At 43.3% G+C, this 12,435-nt stretch overlaps 1 long non-coding RNA gene across 1 annotated transcript in view; it reads right to left on the bottom strand.

The window, feature by feature from the left end:
- Nucleotides 1-218: 218 nt before the first annotated feature.
- The window catches only part of LOC309595780, a 55,936-nt gene continuing 43,719 nt past the window's right edge, over nucleotides 219-12,435 (bottom strand). The window contains exons 5-7 of the long non-coding RNA XR_014229317.1: nucleotides 7,152-7,234; nucleotides 1,411-1,475; nucleotides 219-440 (exon numbers count right to left, since the gene is read on the bottom strand). This is a non-coding gene — a long non-coding RNA (uncharacterized lncRNA). The remainder of the gene's footprint in view (nucleotides 441-1,410; nucleotides 1,476-7,151; nucleotides 7,235-12,435) is intronic.

Consider the following 12,435-nt stretch of genomic DNA (forward strand, 5'->3'; position numbering starts at 1 on the left):
AATTTTTATAACCTTTTGCTGACAGGGAAGTAATAATTATCCACATAGGAGCACGCCATTAGAGTTCCCTTGACAAAGATTTATTTATTTATATATATTTGCCATGGAAGAAAAAAAAACATGATGAATGAAGTGCTGGTAGATTTCTTTTGCTAACATAGCTATAGGGGAAGGAAAAAAAAACCACAACCCCAAGCTGCAGTGCAAATAGAGCACCTGAAAGCACAAATATCACAGCAAAGAGAAGAGCCATAGGACAACAGAGACGCTGCCGGGGACGTCGCAGGCCCAAACAAGGATGTGTGCAACTGCAGCACTGAGGCGAGCACCTCGCACCACGAAGTGCGACCCACTCGTAAGGCACGTGGCTGGCATGGCCTCGAGCTTCACAGCGCTGTCTCTCCTTTGCCAGCCAGGATTCTCGCAGGAGTGTGTGAAGGCTGGAAGAGAGGAAAAACAAGAGAGAGACTTGCAAAGTTATTTTCCAAGCTCTGCTGTGGCATTCTTCCCACTGATCTCCCTTTCAAGTGATCTTAAGAAGCTGACATGGTGCCAGAAATTATATATGAGACACAGTTTAACATACTCATTAGTCTGCAAACAGGAGAACGTCACAACTAATCACAAGGCTACCACTGTGGTGACATGAAAGCAAACACTGATTTTTCTTAAAAAAATTTTTTTTTGTTTCCTTGTCTAATTATTGTCATACAAGTATCACTCTGTGAATCAAGACCTCTAGTCCCATAGCTGTTTTATAAAAGACAGCATTACAGTGTTAGAGGTTCCTCTTGGATGAGCATCACACTTCATTTTTTCAGCTTCCCCATGGATGTCTGTTTCTCCTGGCCTTTGTCAGCTGTTAGACGTGCTCATTGGTCAGGGTGGATGGGAGAATGACTTAGATCACTCTGGTGCTTTCATGGGCTTCACACAAAATTATTGAAGCCAACTCCTTTCAAGCCCCTAGGTAGAGAAGCCACCATGGGAACTTCTCTCCATGTACACAGAGGTGGTAGACGTTGCCTTCCTGCTTGTGCAATGTTCTGTCTTGCCTGTGCTTTCATTCTCAGTACCCAGAGAGCTAACTCGCTAACTTTGTTGGTGTAATGAAAGCAGTCAGTATCCCTCTGGTTCTGGCACTGGGAAGAAAAGCATGACATTCGCAACTCCAGTGCTACCACCCCAATAGCCAGCCAAGAAAGCAAGGCCATGTCAGGGTTACACCTCATGATTTATTCAACAACGTTAACCTACGGGTACTTATTTGCTGATCTTGGCACCCAGCTCCTTTCAGAAGCTGAAAGAGAGATTCCCAGAACGCTGGATACCGTGGTTGGACTTGATGATTTTAAGGCTCTTTTCCAACCTAAACGATTCTATGATTCTATGACACAGGTACATCCTTACCATGGTCAAGAAGTTTCAGCATCTTGGTAGTGTCCCTTGGTTTGGCGCCTCCTTCAGGTACTCATCTGGAAGAAGCAAGAGATGGTTTTTCAGTCCCTGTTTCAAGAACCATTCAGATATTGGACACGAAATAGTCAATGATACAAAAGCCTTGGGTCAGGGACATGCCATGGCCCTGTCCTAGGAGTGCTCTGATTATCAGGCTTTAGGAACGCAACCTCGTTCTCGGGCCCAGTGACCCCTGAATTCTTCTGCACAGCACCCCAGCTTGGGGCTGTGCCAGCTCCCTCCTGGAGGGATGGAGACCACAGAGGCTCCTTCTGATGAAGCAGGAGGTGCAGGTTTCTTGCTGCAAAGGAAGGGAGATGGAAGCTGAGCCTCCTCTCACCACATCTTTGCCCCTAGGCTAGGTATAAGGTGACGTTTCCCAGCCTGTGAGGCACACATTGGCAGCCAAGCACTACAAAGTGCACATGCAGGTGCCCACGTACTACTACAAATAATTAATTCACCGAAGCAAAACATAGGCTAAGAAAAGGACAAGAGAGATCCGTGTCCAGTTCTCCTAGAAGATACAGGCAAGGACAGCTAAGTGCTGAGCCACGAGCCTATGGTGGAAGGGCAGGCTCCTGAGGTCCTTGCTGTTACGCAGTCCTGCGCCCTGATCCTGGCATCTTTACTGAGCACTGCCTTGTTCATGACAACAACATTGCCTAAATAAGGACTGTAGAATCAGGCTTGAAATTTCCATAAGAACATCATCATAACACTTGGCAGAATAATGTCTCACAGCTCCACTAGATTATTTATATCTTTGATTCCTGCTAACGCTCTTGTCAAATGAGTATAGATTTATTATTTTAATTATCTCAAGCTTGTAGAGATTTAAACATCTGTTACAGGTGTTCAATAAGTATTAGAACAGCAATCAATTTTTTCTTAAACAGGGGAGTGATTCACGGTGCTCTGTGAATAGATAAACTCACTATAGTCAATACCAGAAAGATACTTTGAAAGAAAGCAGGAGGCTCTTTTAATTAGCTTCTAATTAATTCTATTTAGGAAGTCTAGATGAAACATAACATTTAGGAGCACTAAAAGTCATTTAATTACAGGATTTGGTGTGTTATCCTCAGATCTTTCATTGCCAAAACAGCAGTGTTTTCTGTTCCGTTTCCCAGCAGGACAGTGTTTATGGATTATCTACACAATTTATGTTGAACATCCTCTGTCCCACATGGCTTTCCTGCTTGTGTAATAGATTTATCAGTTAGCAGTGATGGACCATCGGAAGAATTCAGCCCAGAGCTTTGCTTGATGCGATTTGAATCCCCCTTGGGCATTACTTAACATCAGTAAAAATCAAAAAGGAGGAGCCTTCCAGGTTTGACTTGGCACAAAGGGCTCCATTAAAACAGCATGTCTTGTGGAGACCACAGATAGATCTTGGAGTACCAGCCATTATGTCTAGCATCTATCCTGAGGTGAACAAAAGAACAAATGCTCAACTCTAGAGTAAGAGATATTCCTATGCAAAGTTATGGGACTTCATTGTCTGAGTAACTTCTCTGAAGGTGGTGATGGTATAGAAGGGTCAAAGCCGTGGGCAACAGGAGTTCAAGACACAATGAGTGGCTTGGTACTACACTTCTCAACTACCAGTCCATTCATAATGGTAGAGCTGGTCTTGGATCAACACTTCCCAAGGACTTGTATAGACCTAGATTTCAGGTCCTTGGGCAGAGCTGCTAGCTCAGCTCCTGAGCTTCTGCTGCACCACCAGCCCTAGTCAGGGAGCAAGACCTGCTCCTGCTCCAAAATCCCCTGTGCCCCATTGCCTCCCTCAAGGTCTTAACAGGAACGCTGCAGAGAGTGTGCTGAAAAGCCTGCTGCTGGCCCGGAGGGAAGGGGAGAGATCAGCAGACAGGACTTGCTGAGTGGGTGCTGAATGGGTTTCTCAGGCCCAGCCCAAAAGACATCCAGGAGCTCACCAAACTCTCCAGTACAGAGCTCCCCATTCGCTGTCACTGGGGCAAAGCCACTGAAGCCTCAGAGCCGTGAGAGGCCACAGGAGGACGGGTAGATGGCATGTCTCTGCCCGTGCCTATACTCCACCTAGGTAGCCTTAGCTCAGCCACCATCACCTGGAGCTTCTCAGCTTGGGACAGCCCAGGTGTGCGCTCCCCACAGCATCTTTTAGCGTCTCTCCCATTCCCTCTCTCCCATTCCTGACTCTCCCACACAGGAACATTTCCATCCTGTTCAGACCTCATCTGTTCGGGATCCAACCCAAAACAAAAAAAAGAAGGAAACTGAAGGCAGAGAAGACTACTGAACTCCTGCTGCTGCCTCCCAGCTGTGTGCTACCAGCACAGAACAGATGTAGTTAAACAGAAAAATGTCCCTCTTAAAATATTTTGAGCCACTGCCCAGGAAAGGAAAGGGAATAGGTCTTTGAAGGTAGCAAGGCTTCATTTCATGCAGAACAATAAAGTACCACAACAATAATAGATGCTTATCCATTCTTCCCCAGTCTGTCCTTGAAGAATTTTAAAGGATTAGAGAAGTGGACATTGAGCCAACTAAGAAAGTGCAGAATGCATTGAAGGCTGCAAGGATAATAATGGTCCTTGTTATCAAGTCTTATAAGAGAAAGAGACCTGCCTCAATATGCGTGTGAGAGAGAGAGATTCCTGCAATCTTCACAGTAAAATCTTGCCCTTATGGGATGGTACATGGGAAAATTCAGCTTTAATTTTGGGAAATAAAGGAATTTCTTCTAATTGCCGTAGATTTCAAACCCATCAGACCAAAGACACAAGTGATCTAAAATCCCTAGGAATTTAACAGCTCTTTTATGCAAGCCCTTGATGTTGCCTACCTGTAAGAGAAAGCATCTCAGCGCAGCAGTTTTACCTTTCCAGAGTCAAACCTGACTCAGGGCTCCAAAAAATTTAAGCCCATGATTAAATCTGCCAGCTGAGGCGCTAACACAGAGAGTGTTATTACTTTGCTTACCGTGGGCAGTCTTAAATGAATTTCAGGTGAGATTTAAGCTAGGAAGGAGTAGAAATTTGTAGATAAGCATGCATCCTATGAAAAGGAGGCAGCAGGAAAATGAGACACAGAGCTCTTTAGGGGAGAAACGGATGAATGGAGCATCGAGGCTCATCAAGTTAATGAGACAAAGCCAGATGTCTAAACAGAGAAGAGTTTTACTAGGATATCTGAAAGATGCAGTGAGCAAAAATAAATACCATAGATCTGATTGCTGCCCTCCAACAGAAACCAGACAGCTTTTAGCTCAAATTATCCCCAAAGGCAGTGATAGGAATATCATTCTCTCCTGTACAACAGATTTTATCAGTTCCCAAACCTCAAAGTCAACACCTCCTGCAATCGACAGACAAAGCCAATATTTTTAGGAATGAGAATACAGATGTAAAAACAAAGGCCAGCTACCAGTCTTAATAAATTCACCATCAGTTCCAAGAAAGCCTTTGGCTATGTGTCGAACGGATGAAAATTAATGCACTGGATTTGTCGGTTGGTAGAAATGTAATACTGATGTAAACCTCAAATCTGTTCATTGTACAGAGTTACTGATACAACAGAAGTGCCGGTTTCACACCCCACCACATCAGTGACATTCCCATGGGCTTCAGAGACTTTGAATGAAACCAGACGTACTATAGTACTCTGGAAAAAAGAGTGAGGAAAAAGCTTGCTTCCCGACATTCTTGAGATTCATTCCACAACTATAGCCAGGACTCGGTGTGTTTCTAGCACCAAGCCTTGGTCATATTTTCCAAATAAACAAATTGATAGAATTTGGTCCAGAAGAAAAAGTATGGCTCTGAGGAAAAAATATAAAACAAAAGACAAGTTTTCAGTGCTAGAAGCATGAGACAGAGCCAAAATTCCACTTCTTTCCAGTTCCACTAGTTTTTCCTGATTATGTATGATGCTCTGGGCACAGGAGCACAGAACCTTCATCTTTTAAAACCTCAGGCTGAGTTTGCAGGACCAGCAGTTTTGAAAAATATTACAGGACTGCGCAAATGTACCAGAGCTCATTGAGGGAAAAAAAAAGGTGGAACACTGTGGTATCATTTTTCTATTGCCTTTTTTTAAAAGAACTGCAAACAGTTATTTTCTTTTTGGATTTTTTTTTTTTTGCAACTGAATCTAATTCTTCTAATTCAGGATCATAAAATCTCGTGGAAAAAAGAATTGTAAATTACCAAAGGCAAGAAACAAACTTTATACTTAGCTGTACTGGTTACAGCAATTTCCATAGTAATTATGTTATGCACATCATCTAATACCTTGTCTAAAGTGAATTCTCTACTTCATTTTAGTACCATCCTAGGAACATATATTTAAGAAGTTGTAAGAAGGAAGCAATTGCCTTGAGGAGTCAGACTTGCTACTGTGTTCCAAATTCTAAAACAATACTTCTAAGAAAGCAGATTTTCTTTTATGAGCAACATTATTAATTGAAAGCAGGAAACAAAATATGAATTTTTTTATTAGTCTCATCTCCTAAGAAGAGGCAGACACTGTTTGTGCCCTCTGTCCACACACACCCAGGAATTACTGAACTTGTTGACCAGTTTAATTTAAATTTAGCAAAAAGTGAGACATTCAAAAAGATAGTAAGTTCCTCCAAGTTTGGCAAGAGCAAACATATATAGGAGACAGAGTCATACTAAGGCACACAAAGAAAAAAGGAAGGCACCACAAACTTTACTTAATAACAGAAGATAAAATATTGGGGGGGAAAAAACCCACCTATTCTTATTCCTGTCCTATCCAGATCTCTATTGCCTAATGTCATTCAGATAAGAAGTCAGCCAACCCTACACAAAAATTTGTTCACTACATCCATCTTGGCATCTGATAAAGAACACAGAAAACACAGGTTAAAGACGATTCATGCTCTCAAGCTTATAATCTAGGACAATGATTTACTTAAGACAGTGTCATGAACCTTTTTCTTTCCTTAGCAATGCATGGGCCGAATGTGTATGGCTTCTGCTTTGCTTTGTGGTGGTGTGTTCTTGAATCAGCCATCACTGCTTTCAGTCAGCTATTCCAAATATCAGCGACCATCTGGGATGTAAAGAAGTGTCTTGATGATTTCCATAGGAGCTGAGTTTACTTAGTGCCTCCCAAGGGCTTGTCTGCAGTGCCTGCTATGGGGCCTTCAGTGGAGAAACCTTCTCCTGTTCTGCCTCATGAATGAGGCATTGAATCAATTAAGTGGTACTGAGATGCAACCTAATTAGTAACGAATTAAGTTAGTGATCTCTGACTGTTGTGTAGCACCTCTTAATTTCAACGCACTTTCACAGGTTTGTCAACACTTTCTCCATTCCTGGGGAAAAAAAAATCCTCAAATAAAGTAAAAAACATGAAACAAAGCTAGTTAAAGGACACAAAGAACTAAAGTCCCCCCTCGCTACACACTGCTGAGAAATATTTTACTGTGTTATTGAAACATACATTGATACATTACCGACATAAACATGCAGCTGCCTGACATTTTAAATTATTAGCAGAAAGGACTTGCGGTGACATAAGGCTCAATCCTGCATTTTTGACAGATTTCCAGATCTCCCTGTGACGTTAAAAGGTATCGGAGCTGCATAAGGAATGCAAGATCAAGGGAGCACTGGCTTTGTCTTTAGGATCTCAAGTCACATTATACACAACTAAGTCTGAGACTGAGTCCGTACCATGTGATAAAAGCATCAGTGGACTATCTGTGCTGATCACTTATCTGTTTTTCCAAGTCCTTTTTGTCTTCAATCTCTGTTCTCTGAAAGAGAAAAGAGAAACATCACTTTAAAGACTGGTGGGAAAGAATGATAGCTGTGAACCAGAAGTGAGAAACATTTCCACTATCACCCCATGTACCTGTGCAGCAGTTGTTCCGTGTTTCTGCCTTTTGCTATGAGAAACAGAAAACAGATCAGCATCCAAGATGCTTGTTTGAAGTGTTGGACACCCAACCTGAAGTCCATCATGGCAAGGACTCAGACCTGAACCTGCCAAGCACCACAGGTTCACTGGCTGCTCAGAGGTGGACTTGGCTCTCTTCCAGAATCATGCCATGGCCTTGAATCATCTTCCCCATCAAGTGCCTGTAACAGATCTTAACACCTATGCATTTGTCCAAAGCAGCCCATCAGATCCAGAACGTGGTGCCTGACTACAGCCTACATTCCCAAACTCCTTCCACTGGAAACAGGGATGGGACCAACTGCTTTGCTGTGACCCTTTGGAATATTACAGAGCTTGACTCATCCCCAAATCAAAATGGCTCAAGGGTGCCATTTCTTCAGCATCAGATACCATTACTGAACCCAAGAAATCTTTCAATAAGAAGCAAAGCCCCATTGTGTCAGGTGCTGTTCAAATACAGGGGACAGCATCTGCGGAGGAAAGGCAACAATCTCAGCAGATGAAGCAGACAAGAACCACGAGGAGAAAAAACAGCATAAGGGTGAGTAACATCCTTAGGGTTGCAGCAGGGAAGCTGGATACCGAACCCAGGTGTCCTGGCTCCCAGCCCTGTGCTTACAGCACCACATCACTACGCCAGGCACACAGATGCTGCGGTTTTAAGCCTATCAGTCTTCATGTCAGGTGTTACCTCAACTAACATGAAGTAAAGCTGCCATGGTAACTTCTCCCAAATTTCTCTACTTTTTTTGGCCTTGCCAGTCTCTGTTAGAAAGCAGTCCACAAACACTGGTGCATTGGGACCTTTCAGTTTGCTCCTTTTCTCAGAGCTTTTGCCTCATCGTGTTTTACTGCATGTAAACAAACCTCGTCAAACTACAGGTGAATATAAAAACACGCACATAGCAGTTTTGGAAGATGTTACCTCTCCCATCACTCCCAGCCTTGGGCTATCCATCAAGATTGTTTCACACTCAGATAATTTAATTTAGTTCAAAACAGTCCTCACAGCAAAACATGACTTTGAAAAACCAGTCAGCACAGTGTTGTCAGGAAGCTTATCCTAAGTAACTTCTACTTCCAGGCTGCTTCCAAACATCTCTCTGGCAGCCAGCTGTGCAGAAGAGGAAACCAGCATCCAGAGAACATGGCTAAAATCAGAGAGGAAGGCTAAGAGGAAAAACAGCAGGGGAAAAAGATCACAGTTTAACATCCTAGTCTTCAAAGGCACTGCTGAGTTACAGGAGGTCTATAAACGCTCTTAGATGCTCTCTGAGAGAACAGGTCACTGGGAGGCTAGGGAGAGGAAGAAAACCTCATGAAAAATCAGCGAAATGAGGGAGGGCTGTAACTGCACCTAAAGAGGAGCTCTGAATTCGATGGAGCTGCCAGGGCAGGCACTACTACCTGTCAGAACTTTTCTCCTTCCCTGTGGAGAACACGCAAATTTGTAAAAGCTCCACAATCTTCAAAAATTGTCTCATAATAAGGCACAACAATACCTGCTGCACAGCCAAGAAAGCACAAGTTCAGGTTGCCACAGTAACCTCCTCCTAAGATGTTATGGCTGGGATTTTTCACAGGAGCTTGAAAGAGGAAGGGGCCCAAGTCACAAAGATAAAAAGCAACAGGAGCTGAGTGCCTCACACCTCCCAGTTTTCTTGAGGGAGGAATCCAATTAGCCATCTGTAATAGGTCCACCTGGCCTTAGTCTATGAAGAGCCCCAACCAACCAACCAACCAACCATGTCTTGGCCTGAATCCTGCAAGAAGCTGAGGGTGCTCTGAAATCCATGCACATTTTTCTTCTGCTCCAGACTCCGCAAGCTTGGACTGCAAAATTGTATACCCTCAAAAAACGGACACAGCCCAAACTCTCAGGTGCGGGTATGGCACAGGGCCACCACTGAAGGAGGCCTGTAATTCTTCAATACTTCAGGGTCTTTAGAAAGACCATGATTATCTTATGACCACCTACAAGACTCATCAAAGGCTCAGCTTCTTCCTCTCTTCACTGGCTACTGTATGGCTGACCCTTTAAGCAGGATCTAAATGAACTACAGAAACTCATTCCATCCCTCTTTCTCTAGAAATTTGGTATACAATAAAATAAGCAGAAATCCAATTTAATTAACTCTTCTTCTCACCCTACTATTTCTTCTTTCTCACTTGTTTCTCAATTCTTTTAATTAAGCATTTCTGATGTAGAAAATGAGGGTGAGGCTGGCAGAGAGAGATTGTGATGAAACACGCTCCGGTGACAGGGAAGCTCTCCGAGATTCTTCCACACTCCACTAGAAGGCAAAAATGCAATGCAGACACCTACATGCTCCATATATTCCCAGGCTGAGACCTGCAGAGTACAAACCCCCTCCCCACTGGCCTTGTGGAGGTGAGATACCACAGGGACTACTTACACTGACTTGGCCCCACTTAAATTCTCCTCACCAGAGGAGACCTCTAACTGGCCGAGCTGAGCCCTAACACCTGAGCTCTACAGAAGAGCAAACAGCTGAAGACTTCACCTGGCACATAACATTTCATAATTTATCCCTCACTCTGGGTGTCAATCTGCATGCAGCAACTCAGGCAAGCAGTAAAGGGTTTATTTCAGGTGTATTCAGTGGTCTATGAAGACCTTGATTCTCACTGCCTCATGGGCCCCCGGGGACCTCCCACCATCACACTACACTTTATACATGGGCAAGAGGGAGGTAAGACTCCAGAAAGAGTGGGAACAAGATGCAAGATTGGGACTTAAGCAGTGACAATAAAAGCTAAATGAGATGAATGTGCCAGTGCAAAGAACATTTGCTTTACTCCAAGGCTGCAGTTCAGGACCTTCACAACAGCACTGCATTAAGTTATTGTGGCCAACATTAAAGCAAATTCAAATACAATTTTTTCTGACAAAATACTATTACCACGCTTCACTACACAAAGACCCAACTGTACATCCTCTAGATCTCTCCATACTGAAGAAGTCTGGATACAAATGAGGACTTACGATAAAGTCCCACACATCTACACAGGCGCCATCATTTGAAGAAGTGATTCTCTGTTTTGATATTCTAACAAATGTTCTTTCCCTAAAGTGCAGGAAAGACACATGGTGAGGAACTTGCGTAGAGCATATGGTGCTGAAATAGCAAGCTGATAAGTCTTTAACAGCTTTTGACAGTGGTAAAAGATCAATTATTGCACCATAAATATTAAAAAGTTCCTCCAGCCTGTTGCTGGAATGAATGTATATTTAAACATCAGTGTTTCCCTTTAATAGCAGCCAATTTGCCTCAGAATCTGAAAGTTATGCAGCCCCACAAAGTTAAATTAAGTGCTCGATTGCTGTGTGTTTACATCTCCAGCTGCTAAAAAACAGGCCTAGCGTTTGCAGCACAAACTCCTGAAGCCACTGAAGCTGCAGGCAACCTGAAAATGGCCCTTGACCCTTTGTTAAAACTAAAGAGTAAAATGGAATTGCCACTGCTTTCCTTTCCCTTCCCTGTGATTACAGCAAAAATAACCAAAGATGCCCCTGGAAAGTATTAGGCAAGAGGGGCTGATCTCCCAGATTGACTACTGTGCCAGCTGAGATGCGTAAGTGCAATGGGTTTTATTCTCTGAATGTCTTCACCCATGAGATTGCTGCCTTGGGTTAATATACAAATGTGTATATACATATGTGTGTGTGTGCGTGCGTGCATACACAGACTCACACTCTTACTAGCCTTGATTTTAATCATGAAGCAAATTAGCAGCCCCCTTTCAACAGTCCTCTGTGGAAAGTCACTGAGGTTAAACAATGGTGATATAGGTTTGCTATTAAAATTAATACTATGCATAGCATTTTTATGGAGATTTGATGACAGAACGACAAGTAATGACCCTGGGGTCCAGTTCAAAGCAGCACTAAATGGACACTGACACTGAGCTGCACATCTTGGGTTTGGATCCAGAGCTCAACTGTCCTATTATGGTTCTGAAATTATTCATGTGGATCCACTGCTATTACTTAAGGGCAACATACTCCAATAGCACATCAACTTCTTGCTCTGGAAAGCTTCCCATCTAAGGGAAGGTATCTCAGCATGCTTTGGGCTTTAAAAAACTGCCTGTCTCTGCTGACTGCTGTAGGTAGGGCTGTTAAAAACTGTATGGATTATTTATGCCAGTGGGATCATGCAGTGATAGCAGTGAAGGTCAAGGCTCTTTTGTGCACCAATGGACAGACACTCACTTGCTGTGTGAACAGACAAAACCAACAGAGAGAGGGAAAAGGATGCAAAGGGTAATGAATTCATGAGTCCTAGCACTGCACTGCTGAAAAGCAGAGTAGGGTTTCCTTGCTCCCAGGCCAGCGCATCAGCTGCCAGGCCAAATCACTGCTCTGCTTCTCACACATTTCAACACCTGCCCATATTTGACTCTGTATGATCCGGATTGCCAATATGCCCTGGGGGCATGGCCAACCCTATACACAGCAAACCACCTCAGGAACAGGTATTGTTTTCAGTGGAACATTTCTATCCACATCAGTGGTCTATATATGGCCATAAAAGTGCTATAGTTTAATTAAAGCCAAGTAGGCCAATTAAAAATATTGTATTAAGAATAAAGAAAAAAAGCTTAGGTCAAATCTAGCATGGAATGGTGTGAAATCGCACCTCCATACATAAAATGCCACGTGTGTCACTGACCCTCACCTCTCCCACATGGGAATCGCCTGTTTTCTTCTCTTAACTGTTCTAGCTGGAAAGACACACCTTGTTTTCAGGTCTTGTCCCCTCTGCCTTTTCCAGCCATACCTTCCCGCTTTACACTAATTGGAGTCCTTCAGCGTACCTCATTTTCAGCCACATCCAAGGTGCAGTGCTTAGGGTGGCAGCCAGTGTCAATCAGCTGGATTGTCTTATCTTGGATGAATAAATTGAGCTTCCCCTTTTCTCTGTGCCATTTTGAGTACAGATCATTAGATAGCACAAACACAATAGCAGTTGTTGCCTTTTGCATCTTATCACCTAATGGCAGCCTTGTCCAGCAGTCTTAAGCATTCTC

Source organism: Platalea leucorodia (assembly GCF_965183815.1).
Source record: "Platalea leucorodia genome assembly, chromosome: 10".
NCBI lineage: Eukaryota > Metazoa > Chordata > Aves > Pelecaniformes > Threskiornithidae > Platalea > Platalea leucorodia.